The following is a 14478-nucleotide window of genomic DNA, read 5'->3' on the forward strand; positions in this document are numbered from 1 at the left end:
GATGTTAAATTAATTACTTAAATTATCGACCAGAGCTAGTAAGATGATGAAGTGTAAGTGCATTGTATGTTCTAGAAGTCCTTGATTATTCACACCTCTAAATTAAACTAAGTTATCGAAATATAGATTCTAAATTAAGTTATTAGAATGCACATGAGTAGAGTAATTTCTTCTAGAGAATAAAATTATCACACTCTTTTATCAATTGTTTCAAAAGAAACTTTTAGAACTTTGCATAAAAATAAATCAATCCCATACTTATGAAAATTAATTCTAATTATAAAATCCACACAACTTATGAAAATCTCAGAATTATAAATCAATCTTACACTTGTAAAATCAAGTTTAACTCATAAATTCTCAAACTCTCTCTCTTTGTTGTATGTCTAAATTATGCTTTGAAAGAAACACAATTCTCTAAAGGAATCAAATCATCTATCATACTAGCACACTCTTGCATGAAAATCCAAAATGAATTGAAAATATATTCTCACTTGTTCAAAATCATAAATCATTGTTGCATGAAATAAGACATATAATCAAATCCTTTGGTTTTAAGAATTAAAATTTCAATATAAATCTAAACTCTCACTATTATTATCAATACTCATTAAACTGAATTCATGTGCTTCTAAATCAATAAAGAAAATTAGTTAATAAGACAATCACACTACTGCTATTTAACTCAGAAATCAACAAAGGAAAATGATAAGGAAATTCTACATGATGCATCTGGAAAATAAAATTACAAAATGTTATAAGGAAATTCACTTAAAAACATAAAAGAACCTTACTACTTGAGGGGGGCATCCAAAAATAGATGGTCATGAGATCCAATTGAAAAATCAAACATGCATCGAAATAAGAAGGATTCCTTATAACTAAATTGAAACCAGATTTTTAATTCTCACTGTCACATAATAAAATCACCATGTTTTTTCTTACTCATGAACTATTTTTATAAAGCACGTAGCATTGAATGTTTAGAGCTTCATGCCTAGCTTCGCTTAACAAAATACTAAAATTAACTGTGAAAGATATTGTAATGAAATTCTCTAATGATTTTCTATTTAAAAAATCAAATCGTTAAGTGTATATATCATTCCTTGCTTGCTTGTATAGCTGACAGAGTTGACTTTTTCCTCTGACCACGTAACTAGAAGCTTTCTTGATTGATCTAGTTCATGAAGGTAGGAAGGAATCGAGGAGTGCATTGATTTTTATCTTCCCATATATTTCTTGCTCCAGCTGACACCTTAGAACCTATGAAACAATGGACTTAGCTGCATAATCATCCCAATCTAGTAGCTAAAACAAATATTAGACTAATAATAAGAACATTATTAAATTATGAAATAAAAGACTTTCATATACCTGCCATGCCATGGATTCTGTGATTTGTGCCCATTGAGTGATTATGATGATTAGAAAGGAGTAAACTATGTGGAAAAAGGGTGTCAAAAAGAAGAAATTATCAGGCTCAACATTCTCCCACACAAGGGTCATTGCATGTCCTCATGAAAAAATTCAAAACTGATAGTCCTTCTTTGTCACTGCACTCCTTCAAAATCTTGAGCGAAAACATCCAAGTTGGTTTTCTTTATCTTCTTCTTAGCAATTGCCATATTGGGCCTCTTCATAAAAAAATTGTGTTTCAAACTTATGACCTTTCTATTGAGAAACTTGTTCTTCTCTTTTAACATTTTATTCTTTTCATATCATAAGCCTAGATGCAACAAAATGTTATCATTTTTTGTTCTTTGAATTTCATTTTTCACCTTTAATGTCTCATGTTCCTGTTTTAGATGTCTGTTCACTATCTCTAATTCAAAATTTTCTTGCTTCAAAGTATTCACAATTAGAGGTTCTTGTGGAGTATCAAACTGAATTTCTTTTCCTTGAACTGAAGAAGATACCTTTCTCTAGAGACTCAATGTAGTCATATATCTCCTACTGTACTGAATCAATCTCTGGTGTTCTTCTCATTGGATTATTAATTGGTGATGACACTGGTGATATAGCTGGTGATGGAACCTCTTGTTCCTCTTCCTTTTACAGATTAAAAAACTACGTGAATTGTTGAGATGACTCCTTTACCATTTTTTAAGTCTTGTGCTTCCCTTATGGTAGATGAGAGACACGTTTGTTTTTGAGTTTTATTATGTTCTATATTGGCCTTCTCTATTTCCTCTATTTTCTACTTGGGTGTATTTTCTTTTTTTTCGGTGACTTTCTTTCCTCTAATAGTTTTCTTCTTTAGATTTTCTAAAACATTTTCAAGAGGAAGTTCATCTTTTTAATACTCCTCTATTTGAGATGGGTTACCAGTAGGGCTTTCAGACAATTTTATTCAGCGCCTTATATTATTGCTACTTTTTTCTCCTTTCTCAACCTCTTTAAAATGATTTATGATTAAGAAATTCTCCCAATTATCTCCCAGATTCTCAAGATGGACTTCAATAAGCATCTTTACAAGGCCATGATGATATAGAGTGTTTTCAGTGGACTAAATTGTCCTTTGTGTGTTGCCAAACATCTTCCTTAAGCTATTAAGTAGAAAATAGGGTAAATTGGTTTCATTTCCTTCAAGAAATTTCATCATTAAATGAATATGGTACAAAAACATGCCACCAAATCTACCCTCACAAGTAATGAACTTTTGAATTACTAACGATAAATTCCTCTAGTTACCATTTAGAGTTGTGCTCGAAATACATTTTTAAAAACAATAGTATCCATAAAAGGATTATTTAGAAATGCCCTCCATTCATTCCCTTTAGTACACCTATTTCTGAACCACCTTTTGCCAATCCTGGGTAGTCCAATCACTTTGGCCATGAAGGACTTTGTCACGATAATTTTGATGTCCCCAATTTTTATTTCAGTTCCATCAAAGGCCTGAGAAAAATATTTGGTTCCCTCTTTGTCACAACCATCAATTTTTTATTATAAAACCTAGCCATTGTGCTTGCTGCAACATTTTCTTGACTTATGGGTAGCCTTCCATAAATTTCTTCATGTTCGGCTCTATTCTAACAATGACGCCCATGTTGGAAAAGTCTCGCTTCACAATTTCTTCTTTGACAAGGTTTTGGAATGGTATTAGGTTCAGAAATATGAGTATGGACATAAGAGTGAAATGGAAAATGGATATGAGTGAGATGGATTATGGAAATGAGTGAAATAGCTCTTGAGAAACAAAGTATAATGGACATGAGTGAGCGGAATTATCAATGAAGCAAGAATTTGAGAATGATGTGTTTGCGTGATGATGAATATCAAATGGGCTTTTCAGACTAAATCCATTGATATGACATAATATTTATAACTTAGTCCAGAGTTAGAACAGTAACCATTATTTTGAATGGTGGTACAATGTCTATATTATTTCATAATGTAATGTTTTTACGTTTATTATTAAATCGAATATTTGCATACCTTCATCTTGTGACTCTAATACTTGATTTTTCTTATGAAATTGTCTTTAGGTGCTTCCACTGTGGACTGGTCATTTCATTGTGCTACAAATCTTCAATCATTCTAGTCAGTGATTCCTGTCAATATTAGCTGGAGAATTTCATCAAAGCGATAGATTCTCATCAATTCTATAGCTACTTATTCTAAAAAGAAAAAGAGGGACAAAAATAAAATGGGAATTAGAATAGGATTGAGAAAGAAAATTTAGGGTGCTGAAATTACTTGGTTTTCGCCCTAGATTTTTGTATAAACATGCCAACATAGTTGGTTTTCATGTTTATTACAATTTTATTATATATATCTATATATATATATATATATATATATATATATATATATATATATAAGTCGAGCCCCCTAAAGGGTCCTTAAAATGCTATAATAGGACCTTTAGGTGCTCGACCATGAGGGAGAGGAGGGAAAGATGTTCAAACCTCCGCCAAGGGAGCTGATCAAAAAGTAAGTCAAATGAACCCGCTTGACGTTAGGAGGGTGAGCCTGTCGAACTCTTTTTTAGTTACGAGAGACCCAATAAGTAAATTGAAAAGAGGAGGTGGGTGATTCTGGTTCCTATCTCGAATGGCGTAATTACGTATATAATGAATGCCGACCAAGACAATGAGTAAGTATATATATATATATATATATATATGAAGAAAGAAAAAAATATTTACAAATCAAGTTGGAGAGGAAGGAAAATCCTTCCTAATCATATTCAAATCAATATTGTCTTGCAAATTTTTAACAAATTCCTCGTTTGTCAATGGCTTGTGATAAATTCTCAATCGATGACCATTTACAAGGAAGTTCACTCTTTCTTCATCAATGTTTCTGATCCTGACTGCACCATTATCAAAGACAGTTTCAATCTCATAAGGCCCAAGCCAATGAGTTTGAAATTTTCCTTGAAAATATTTAAACTTTGAGTCAAAAAGTAATGCCCAATCTCCTAGTTGAATTTTTCTTTCCTTTGTGTACTTTTCATGCCACCTGGATCTTTTTGTTGAAATATGTTAGTTCTTTGAATAGCATCTTGTCTTATATCATCTAGTTCATTCAACTGCTTCATTCTTTGTTTCTGTTCTTCAGATAGATCAAGACCTAATCTAACTATTTCCTTGAAGTTCTTTACCTAGAACTCAATAGGAAATAATACTTGCTTCCCATAAACAAGTTCATATGGAGTATGTCATGTAGTGTTTCTCCACGTGGTACAATATGCCCATAATTCTTCTAGAATATTTTGTGTCCAAACTCTTCTATGGAGATGCACAATCTTGGTAAGAATTGCTTCAATTACTTTATTGGTGGATTCCACTTGCCCATTTTCCTATGGATGATATGGAGTGGACTTCCTATGTTTGATTTTATATTCCTCCATTATCTTTTGTACCAACTTGGATGTAAATTGAGTTCCTTGATCTATCACAATCTCCCATGGGACACTAAAGTGAGTAAAAATATCCTCAACAAGAAATGAAACTACAACATTTTCAATTGCAAAAGAAAGCGCTTTAGCTTCTACCCATTTTGTAACATAATAAGTGCAAACAAGAATGTACATTTTTTGTCTCGAAGGTGGATTAACTGTACCAACAAAATCTAGAGCCCATTTCTCAAAAGGTTCAATGAGTACCTGAGGTTGTAGAGGCATTTCATCTGAAGGAACATGTTTCCCCATTCTTTGACAACTATCACATCTCTTTACATATTCTTTGGCATCCTTGAAAAGGGAAGGCCAATAATATCCTAAGAGAAGGACTTTGTAAGAATTTCTTTTGTCAGCGAAGTGTCCTCCACATGGCTCATCATGACAAGATTTTAGTATTTATGGTAATTCATCTTCTCTGACACATATTCAAATAATCATATATGGCCCTGTTTTGTACAATTCTCCATTTATCCATGAGTAATATGAACTAATTTGAATTAGCTTTCTTTTCTCTCGAGGAGAAAAATATAATGGTAACTTCCCTGGAGTGAAATAGTTAGCAATATCTACAAACCAAAGAGATTTAGTAGATACTGCAAATAAATATTCATCATGAAAATTGTCTTCTACAGGTACATCATTATTATAATTTTGAATCCTAGATAGAAAGTTAGCAACTGTATTTTGTTTTCCAGGTCGATCCAAAATCGTAATATTGAATTATTGTAACAATAATAACCATCTGGTAATTCTTCCATTAGAAATTGATTTATTCATTAAGTACCTAATTACAGAATGATGAATATGTACAAAGATTTCTTAGCTAGTGATGTAATGTATGAATTTGTTGATGGCATGGACAACAACTAAAAACTCATTTTCTGTTATAGTATAGTTTAACTCTGCATGAGTCAAATTTTTACTGGTATAATAAATTGCATCAAGAGATAAACATTTCTATCCTAGTACAGCTCCTAATGTTGTATCTTAAACATCTATTGAAATGTGAAAAGGTAATTTCCAATTTGGCCCTCTTAAAATAGGTGCTTCAGAAATATTTTCTTTTAATGTTTCAAAGGATTTTTGGCAATTAGAAATCCAATTGAAATCCAATTAGAAGTCCAAACCATCAAGTTTGTTAACTTCCTCCATCCCCAATATCTCATGTCCCTATATATATAAAATAATTTTTTATTTTGGAATATTAGAAGTAAAAAGAAAAATCAAAGAAATAATTTAAACAATTACATCTCTATAAATCCACAATGACTTACCTCATTTTATTCCATTCTCTCTGCTCAAAATTTTGAGGTTGGGCTAGCAAATCCTATTTGTTGAGGTGAGCCAAGGCAAATAGCATGAAAGGAAGGAGATCAAACTACATGAAGGGAAGCAATTCGAGCTGAGGTAAGAAATTCGACCATCACATATACACAATTTTCCTAAATGTTTAGCATACATTTATGATAATCAAACCAATTTGCACCGATACATGAATAAATATATTGCAATTTAATCCTAAATCCACCCTTCATTCACATAACCAACAATGCCTTACTCTATAGCTCCAATTTCTAGACCAAAAAGGGAGAAAAGTAAAAATCTTGTGTAAAATCCATCTGAATGCTTGAGATTCTTTAAAATCCATTCAAGATCATCAAAATTTGTTAATTTTGTTTGTAGTATTTGAAATGTCACCATGAAACCAAGCAAAAGAAGGCAATATTGAAACTATCCTTCCACAACAGAATGGGTGGAATTCGAAGTTCTCGAATTGAGACCCATGCGGGGGTAGAGGAGATTATTATTTTCTTTCTCAATTCCATGCCTATAAATGTTTGAAAAAAATTCTCAGAGGATAAATAAAGAGTCTGATTTTTTTTATCAATTCAATAGTTGGCAAGTATTAAATTTTTTTGAAGTTTTGGCCCATGGGAATTTTAAAATTTTGACTCACCCATCGCTGAAAATTTTAATTCTCCCATCGTTGACCTAGGTCAAATAATGTGATCATGTTGGGGCATCAAAGTCAGTGCAAATGGAACCTAGTCTAGTGCCATCAAGTTATTTTTTTTCCATAAAAAAATAGTCATAGAAATGTTACAAGAATATAGCATTATTCCCAAATAAAATCAAATTTTAATAGAATACATTAAGTACAATAACCATAAATTCAATAATCCACTATATTCACTATAAATTAATTTAATTAGCTCTAAAATGATTGCATAAACTAAATTATAAATGAAGAATGAAACAAAATTGATAGACACACTAGTGTTAAAGTGTGTTACATTCGGAAAAAATGATAATCTCAATTAATATCTATGTTGTAAGGGAAAATTATATTCTATTCAAAATATAGTCTACCAATAATTTTTCCCCTACGCTTATTGTTTTAGTTGTTAATAATTGGATTTGATTGGTGTACTAAAAATTATTGTCATTGTTGTGTATTACAAGATCCAGAGGAGGCCACAGACATATTGCTGGTCAATAAAATTACCCATTTTCACTCACCTTTACCTATCCCTTTTTATCCATTTCACAGCTTTTATGAGGTCAATTTATATCCCAAAAAACAAAGGTATATTAAATTGGCATGTCTTCTTGGAATGTTGATTAATGAAGCATAGTCCTAGGGAAACGTTGCTTAGATGGATTGCTGGTTGAGTTCTCTTGCAGAATCATGATGAATGATGCTTAGCAGGATACAAGTCAGTGTGATGCTCTTAATGGGTTGGTAGCGCTATTCAAGGATGGGACCTTGATTGCTATCTTTACATTTTGTTTCTACCTGAATGATTATTGTATTTGTGGGTATGCATGATTGCCACCATTTTTGGGTTTGTTTAATTCTATTCATGAAATGATAAATTGTATAAGTAAGGCTTAGCACAGTATAATGAGGGACTTTTAGGGGAGACGTGTAACAATAGAATTCAATTGTAATACGTTTTTTTATTAATGCAAATTCCAATATTTTGTAGTCTTTTGTGATCTCTACTCTTCACCATAGCCCTGATTGGAGAGTTGGGCCCACTCTTATGATCAGGCATTGTTAGAGTTAGTTGTGTGAATAGGTATGTGTTTGATTATGTTGTTAATGTTCTATTGTTCCTTCTTTATTCTTTTATAATATTGTTGTAATTTTGAATTGTTGTTATTGTTCTTTACTTTATTGTTATTCAATTTAAGCACTTGTTGGGCCTTGTATTTTTTGAATGCTCAATACTGGGTAGGGAACCTATGGCCTACATAGACTTTGCACGATACCTTGAAATAATTAATGAACCATGGATTAACAATTAATTGTGGTTATGATTGGATCTATAACTCATATATTAACACCAACATTTTGGCATCATTGTTGGGGAGGCTATCAAAGGAGAAAAAGTAAAACTAGTATTGATTATAGGAACACTCTCTCGTCTAGGAGAGGCGAATTTTTTACTAAACCTCTTCCATGACCTAAGAATTAAACTGTTTTGACTGATTTATTTTTTTGTCTTTCTGTTGATCATAGGAACACTCTCTCATTGTGCTTAGGCAAGATGTTGCACCGAACCTTTTCCAGGACCCAAGCATTATATTGCTTTGTTTGTTTTAAATTATCTTCCTTTTGTAAAAACTTGATCTCTTGTCTTGGTCAGGCAAGGTTTGTACCAACCCTTTTCCAAGACCTGAGCTTTAGATTTGTTTTGGATGTTTTTAATCTAATTCTCTACTTATAGATTGTATGAACATAGAAAAAAATAAAAAGAGGTGGAGGAAGACCACCAAAAAGTAGTTGAGGGAGTAAATATCTAGGCATAATTACCTATATCCAAGAAATAATCACAAAAATTGAATTATGGAATTCATCAAGGGGTGATGTCGGGGTAAAATCACATACAAGATCCAGACCCTAGATAGCTCTGCAACCAAGGCCCTCCTCAATAGAAAAAATAGAGTCCAAAGAACAGGTTGGGGAAGTAAATCCTCCACTTGATTGGGGAAGTGTTATCAAACAAGCTTAGCCACATATCATCAAACAACTAGAACCTACTAAAATTCCAAGCGAATATTGGAGGATATTCATGTCCAACATCACATATTCTATGATTGAATTTCCAATTAGAGAAATTAGGGGTGATGAAACCACGAAACCTATTCCTTTAACAACATTACCTAATTTCCATGGTCTCTCTTTTGAGGATCCAGATACATTCCTCTTTGAGATTGATTTTGTTTGTCGAGGATATGATTATGTTTCAGATGCTCGAAAACTAAGGATATTCCCTGTTGCCTTGAAGGGGACAGTGTTGCGATGGTTTATGGGCTTAGGAGGAAAATATATTACAACATGGGACAATATGAAGAACATTTTCCTCGAAAAATATCAAGACTATTATAAGTCTCAAGACATTAAAGAAGCCTTCAAGATTATGCATAATTAGGATGAAAATATGGAGGACTTTATGCAACACTTTAAATACAACTTGTAGAGATCAAGTCATAGTGATTTGGACAAGGGTATTTTGAAAATAATCTTACTTCGAGCACTAAGGGAAGAGTCTCTGGAACTTTTGAATGTGGTAGGAAATGGAGATATCTCAAAGGAAGAGTTTGATACTCTCTTTGACGTGTCAAATGTTTGCGTGGAGATGCAAGACATAGGCAAGGGACATGAGCTCTCAAATCATATAGTAGTGGGGTCACAAAAGCTGAATTTGGGAACTTACTAGACAATTTGAGGAATGACATCCTAAGCACATTATCCTCACTACTAGACGTTCTACAAGCAAAACATAAACATATGGAATTTGAGAAGGCAGTGGCCAACTTCTACCCACAATGCAGGAAGAAACACCTGCTGAAGGAATGCCCACTTAATACCATTGAAACTTGTGCAATATGTGAGCAAATCCATTCCACTAACATGTGTCCATCACTTCCTAGTTTGAAGGCATTTCTTCAAGGAGAAAATGAAGAATTAGACCAACTTTATTTCATGGTACCAAAGAAGACATGGAAACCATGACCACAGAATATGAATCAAGGTATGACTCAAGACCCTTCTCAATATTTTAATAATTGGAATTTTGGGTCTCAGCCTACACCATTTCCACCTTCATGGCCACAATATTACCAATATCCTACACCCTGGAAGTCATGGTCACCTAAACCTAGTCTAGTTCCTTCTTGGTCTCAAAATTGTTGTTGACCCCCTCTTCCTAAAAATCAACTTCCCGAGAGTGTGACACAACAATAGTTACAACTTCCACCCAATGCCTCCACTAGTAATCCTCCTCTTCGTTCTCAACTACCTGTTCAATCCAACCTGAACATAAATAATAGGGGAGCCCAATAGTTTGAGATGATCAACCTTCCTACATATGGTATTGCCACTTTAGAATGCAATGAATTGAGTTCTCGATATGGTCGAGTGGTGAATAGAAACACTTCATAGATAATTATTGAACAAACTGATGACGAAGTCTCAGAAGAAGAACTTAAACACCCCTCCAGGGAAAAATGGGGGTAATTCGACACAAATTACTGAAGAACAACAACTTCCCACCAAAAAAATTGTCACTTGAGGGAGTCATACATGCCCACCTTATCGTAAGAGGTTGTCCTTGAGAAAAAAATTCCTCAACCTGAATTTGATCATTTGGGGGAATTGCAAAATTTATTTGTTAAGATCCCATTACTCAGGCTATGAAGGATGTGCCAATATATGCTAAGATGATTAAGGAATTGTGTTCCAAGAATCTTGGGAGGAAGCTGAAAGACCCACCCACTATCCATGTCATGGGAAATTTTTCAAACATAATGTTGAGAAAAACTATACCCGTCAAATATTGTGATGCAGGAAACCCGAACCTCACAAACAAAATCAATGGGGTTGATATTTCAAATGTTCTGGTAGACCTTGGGTCTAAAATTAACATTATAACATCAACCACTATACTTACCCTGGGCTTACTTAACCTTAAACCAACCCAGACGATTTTAGAAATTTCAGATTGATCTACTATGAGGCATGTAGGAAAATTGGAAGATGTAACTATCTTTGTGGACTATTGGGAATGCCATGTTGATCTCTTAGTACTACACACTCAATCTCCAGTTGGGGGCATCCCCTAATCTTAGGTAGACCATGACTTGTCATTGTTGAAGCCTACATTGGGCGTCGATCAAGAAACATGGTAATATCAAATGGGGAAATTACAAATACCCTCCTGTAGAACCAAGTTCATTGGTTAAACTGGGATTTACCATAAAGTAAAAACCTTCCCTTGGGGATGAGTCTGAACCTGAAAACAAAAACATTAGACCAATACTCACTATTGGGGAATCTCTTTGTTTCAAAGAGGATATGAGAGACGATGCTATTAGTACATTTATTAGTAACCCCAATTATGTTTCTTGCCCGACTCGGTGACTATTAGAGCTTGTTATGAGTTGCACTACCCAGGAAAATATTCAACCAGAAACAACAAATGAAAATGTTATTGTTACAACAACCCATAAAAATATTCAGGTAGAGATCAATCCAGGGAAAACACTGAACATCAATCCCAATCTATCGCCCTCCCAAACTGAACAATTGTTAAAACTTCTTTGGAATGAGAAGGATTCACTTGCTTGGTAATGCACATATATGAAAGAAATTCACCCTTATTTATGAACCCATCATATATATGTAAGAGAGGAACGTCGACCTATTCACCAACCACAAATAAGAATGAACCCTGCTCTGAAAAACATGATGAAGTAAGAACTCCAGAAGCTATTGGAGGTTGGGTTTATTTATCCAATCTCTGATAGTGAATGGGTATCCCCATTATTCATTGTTCCAAAGAAGAACAACAGGTGGAGGATATATTTCGATTATAGGGAACTAAGTAAAGAAACCCAAAAATATCACTTTCCCTTACCTTTCATCGACCAAGTTATCGATCTTCTAGCCAAAATTCTTTTCTTTTCTAAATGGATTTAGTGGGTATAACCAAATCTAGATAGCTTCTAAGGATCATGGTAAGACCACTTTTACTTTCCCTTGGGGAACTTTTTCATACCGGGTCCTCCTGTCTGGACTTTGTAATGCACTTGCTACTTTCCAAAGGGCGATATTGGGAATCTTTTATGATTTGATTAATGATAGTGTTGAAATCTATATGGATGATTTTACTCCATATGGTGATTCTTTTGAAAATGGTTTGGAGAATTTAGAAAAAGTACTTAAACGATGTAAACATACTCATGTTTCTATTTGCACATAAAAATTTTATATGACGATGGAAGAAGGGATCATACTGGGGCATTTACTTTCAGCTACAGGAATACAAGTCGATCCCACCAATATCGAGGTAATCTTAAATTTTACCACTCCAAAGACACAGACAGTGGTACGTAGCTTTATTGGTTATGATGGGTATTATCAATGCTTCATATAAATTTTTTCTAAAGTAGCATTTCCACTCTTCCAACTACTATCTAAGGATGCAAAATTTGTATGGACTGATGCTTGTGAAGCAAATTTTTTAGGGATCAAGAAATTACTCTGTGAGGTTCCAATATTGTGTGGTCTTAATTGGAAACTCCCATTCCATATTTATAGGGATTCCTTCCATATAGAAGTTGGAGCAGTTCTGGGAAAACAAGAAGACAAGAAACCGTATGTGATCTACTACGTTAACAAGAATTTAACTCCTGTGAACTTAATTATATGGTAACTAATAAGGAATTTTTGGTTTTCATTTATCCTGTTAACAAATTTCGGCATTATATTATAGGGTACCCCACTTTTGTGCATGCAGGTCATTCAACCATCAGGTATTTGATGAAAAAACTGATAACTCCTGGATGAATTACAAGATGGTTATTATTGTTACAAGAATTTGATATCACTCTTCTAGACAAACCAGGAAAGGGTAATGTGGTAGTAGATTTCCTGTCTAGGTTGAATATTAATGATGAAGGTACACCTATAGAAGATAGTTTTCTTGATGAACATCTTTATGAAATTTCTACTTACACTCCTTGGTATGCAGATGTTGCTAATTATCTTATTGTAGGAAAGGTACCTCATCATTTTCCACACAGGGAACATTGGAGGATTATCCAGCAAAGTGCTCGATATACATGGATAGAAGGGCACCTCTTCTAAAATAGACCAGATCAATAGATCTGATGTTGTGTTGTCGAGGATGAGATCTATTATGTTCTGAAAGATGCCCATGATGAACCTTGCAGAGGTCACTTTACTCATAAATGAACCAGTCATAAGGTGTTATAGATGGGATACTATTAGCCCTCTATATTCCAAGATGCTAGAAAATTACTTTGGGAGTGTGACAACTACCAATAAATGGCTCATCCTGTTCGATCAGATGAAATGTCACTGCAACCTCAACTAGTCCTTGAGCCCTTTGAGAAATGGGCAATTGATTTTGTTGGGCCATTTAATCCCCCTTCTCATAAGAAATTTCATATTCTTGTATGTACAGACTACATGACGAAATGGGTAGAAGCTAGAGCCATTACAAAAGCCACTAAACAAATTGTCTGAGACTTTTTATTTGAAGAAATTTTTGCTCAGTATGGGGCCCCCAGGGAAATAGTTTCCAATGGAAGGGCACGGTTTACATCACATTCAATAGCAGTACTTATTGAAAAATATGGAATCAAGCATCGGGTAACATCTCCATATCACCCTCAGAAAAATGGTGAGGTTGAGAGCACAAATAAAGTATTGGAAAATATTATTACAAAGATTGTGGCTAACCATGATCATAATTGGGATGAAAAACTTCCTGAAGCACTTTGGGCGTATAAAACTACATGGTGGAATACAGCAAGTTTTTCACCATATGAGCTTTTGCATAGAAAATCCCTTTATTTCCATTGGAATTTCAGGTCAAAACACTCATAATAGCTCTGGAAGTAGGTATGGATCTTATTGCAGCCCAAAAACACTGACTAAATCAGCTCAATGAGTTAGATGAAATTTGTATGGTAGTTGTACATAACACTACCAAAATCCAGCAACAACGAACTAAGTTTCACGATAAATTTATTAAGAAAAAGGTATTTCAAAAAAGTGATTGGGCATTGATCTATGATTCATGATTCAATGACTTCAAAGGAAAGCTCTGCTCAATATGGATGGGTCCATATGAGGTTGACAGAGTGTTTAACAATGGAACTGTTAAACTCATAATAATAGATGATGCACATACTCCTTTACATGCAAACGAACATCACCTCAGGTTGTATCACCATCTGACTTCTAGGGACTCTTTTATTAGACAAATTTCTGGTGATTCTGGTTTTAAAATCATTTATACATAAATTTATTCCTATACACCATATATATATATATATATATATATATATATATATATATATATATATATATATATATTATATATATATATATATTATATTATATATATATATATATATATATATATATATATATATATATATATATATATATATATATATATATATATAGTTGAGTTTTGCTACTCCATTTGCAGCTCCTTTTTCCCTTATACAACACTTTTTCCTTTTCC

The sequence above is a fragment of the Pinus tabuliformis genome, chromosome 8, assembly GCF_031772625.1.
Source record: "Pinus tabuliformis cultivar Carrire ecotype Pingquan chromosome 8, CPIR1, whole genome shotgun sequence".
Classification (NCBI taxonomy): Eukaryota; Viridiplantae; Streptophyta; class Pinopsida; order Pinales; family Pinaceae; genus Pinus; species Pinus tabuliformis.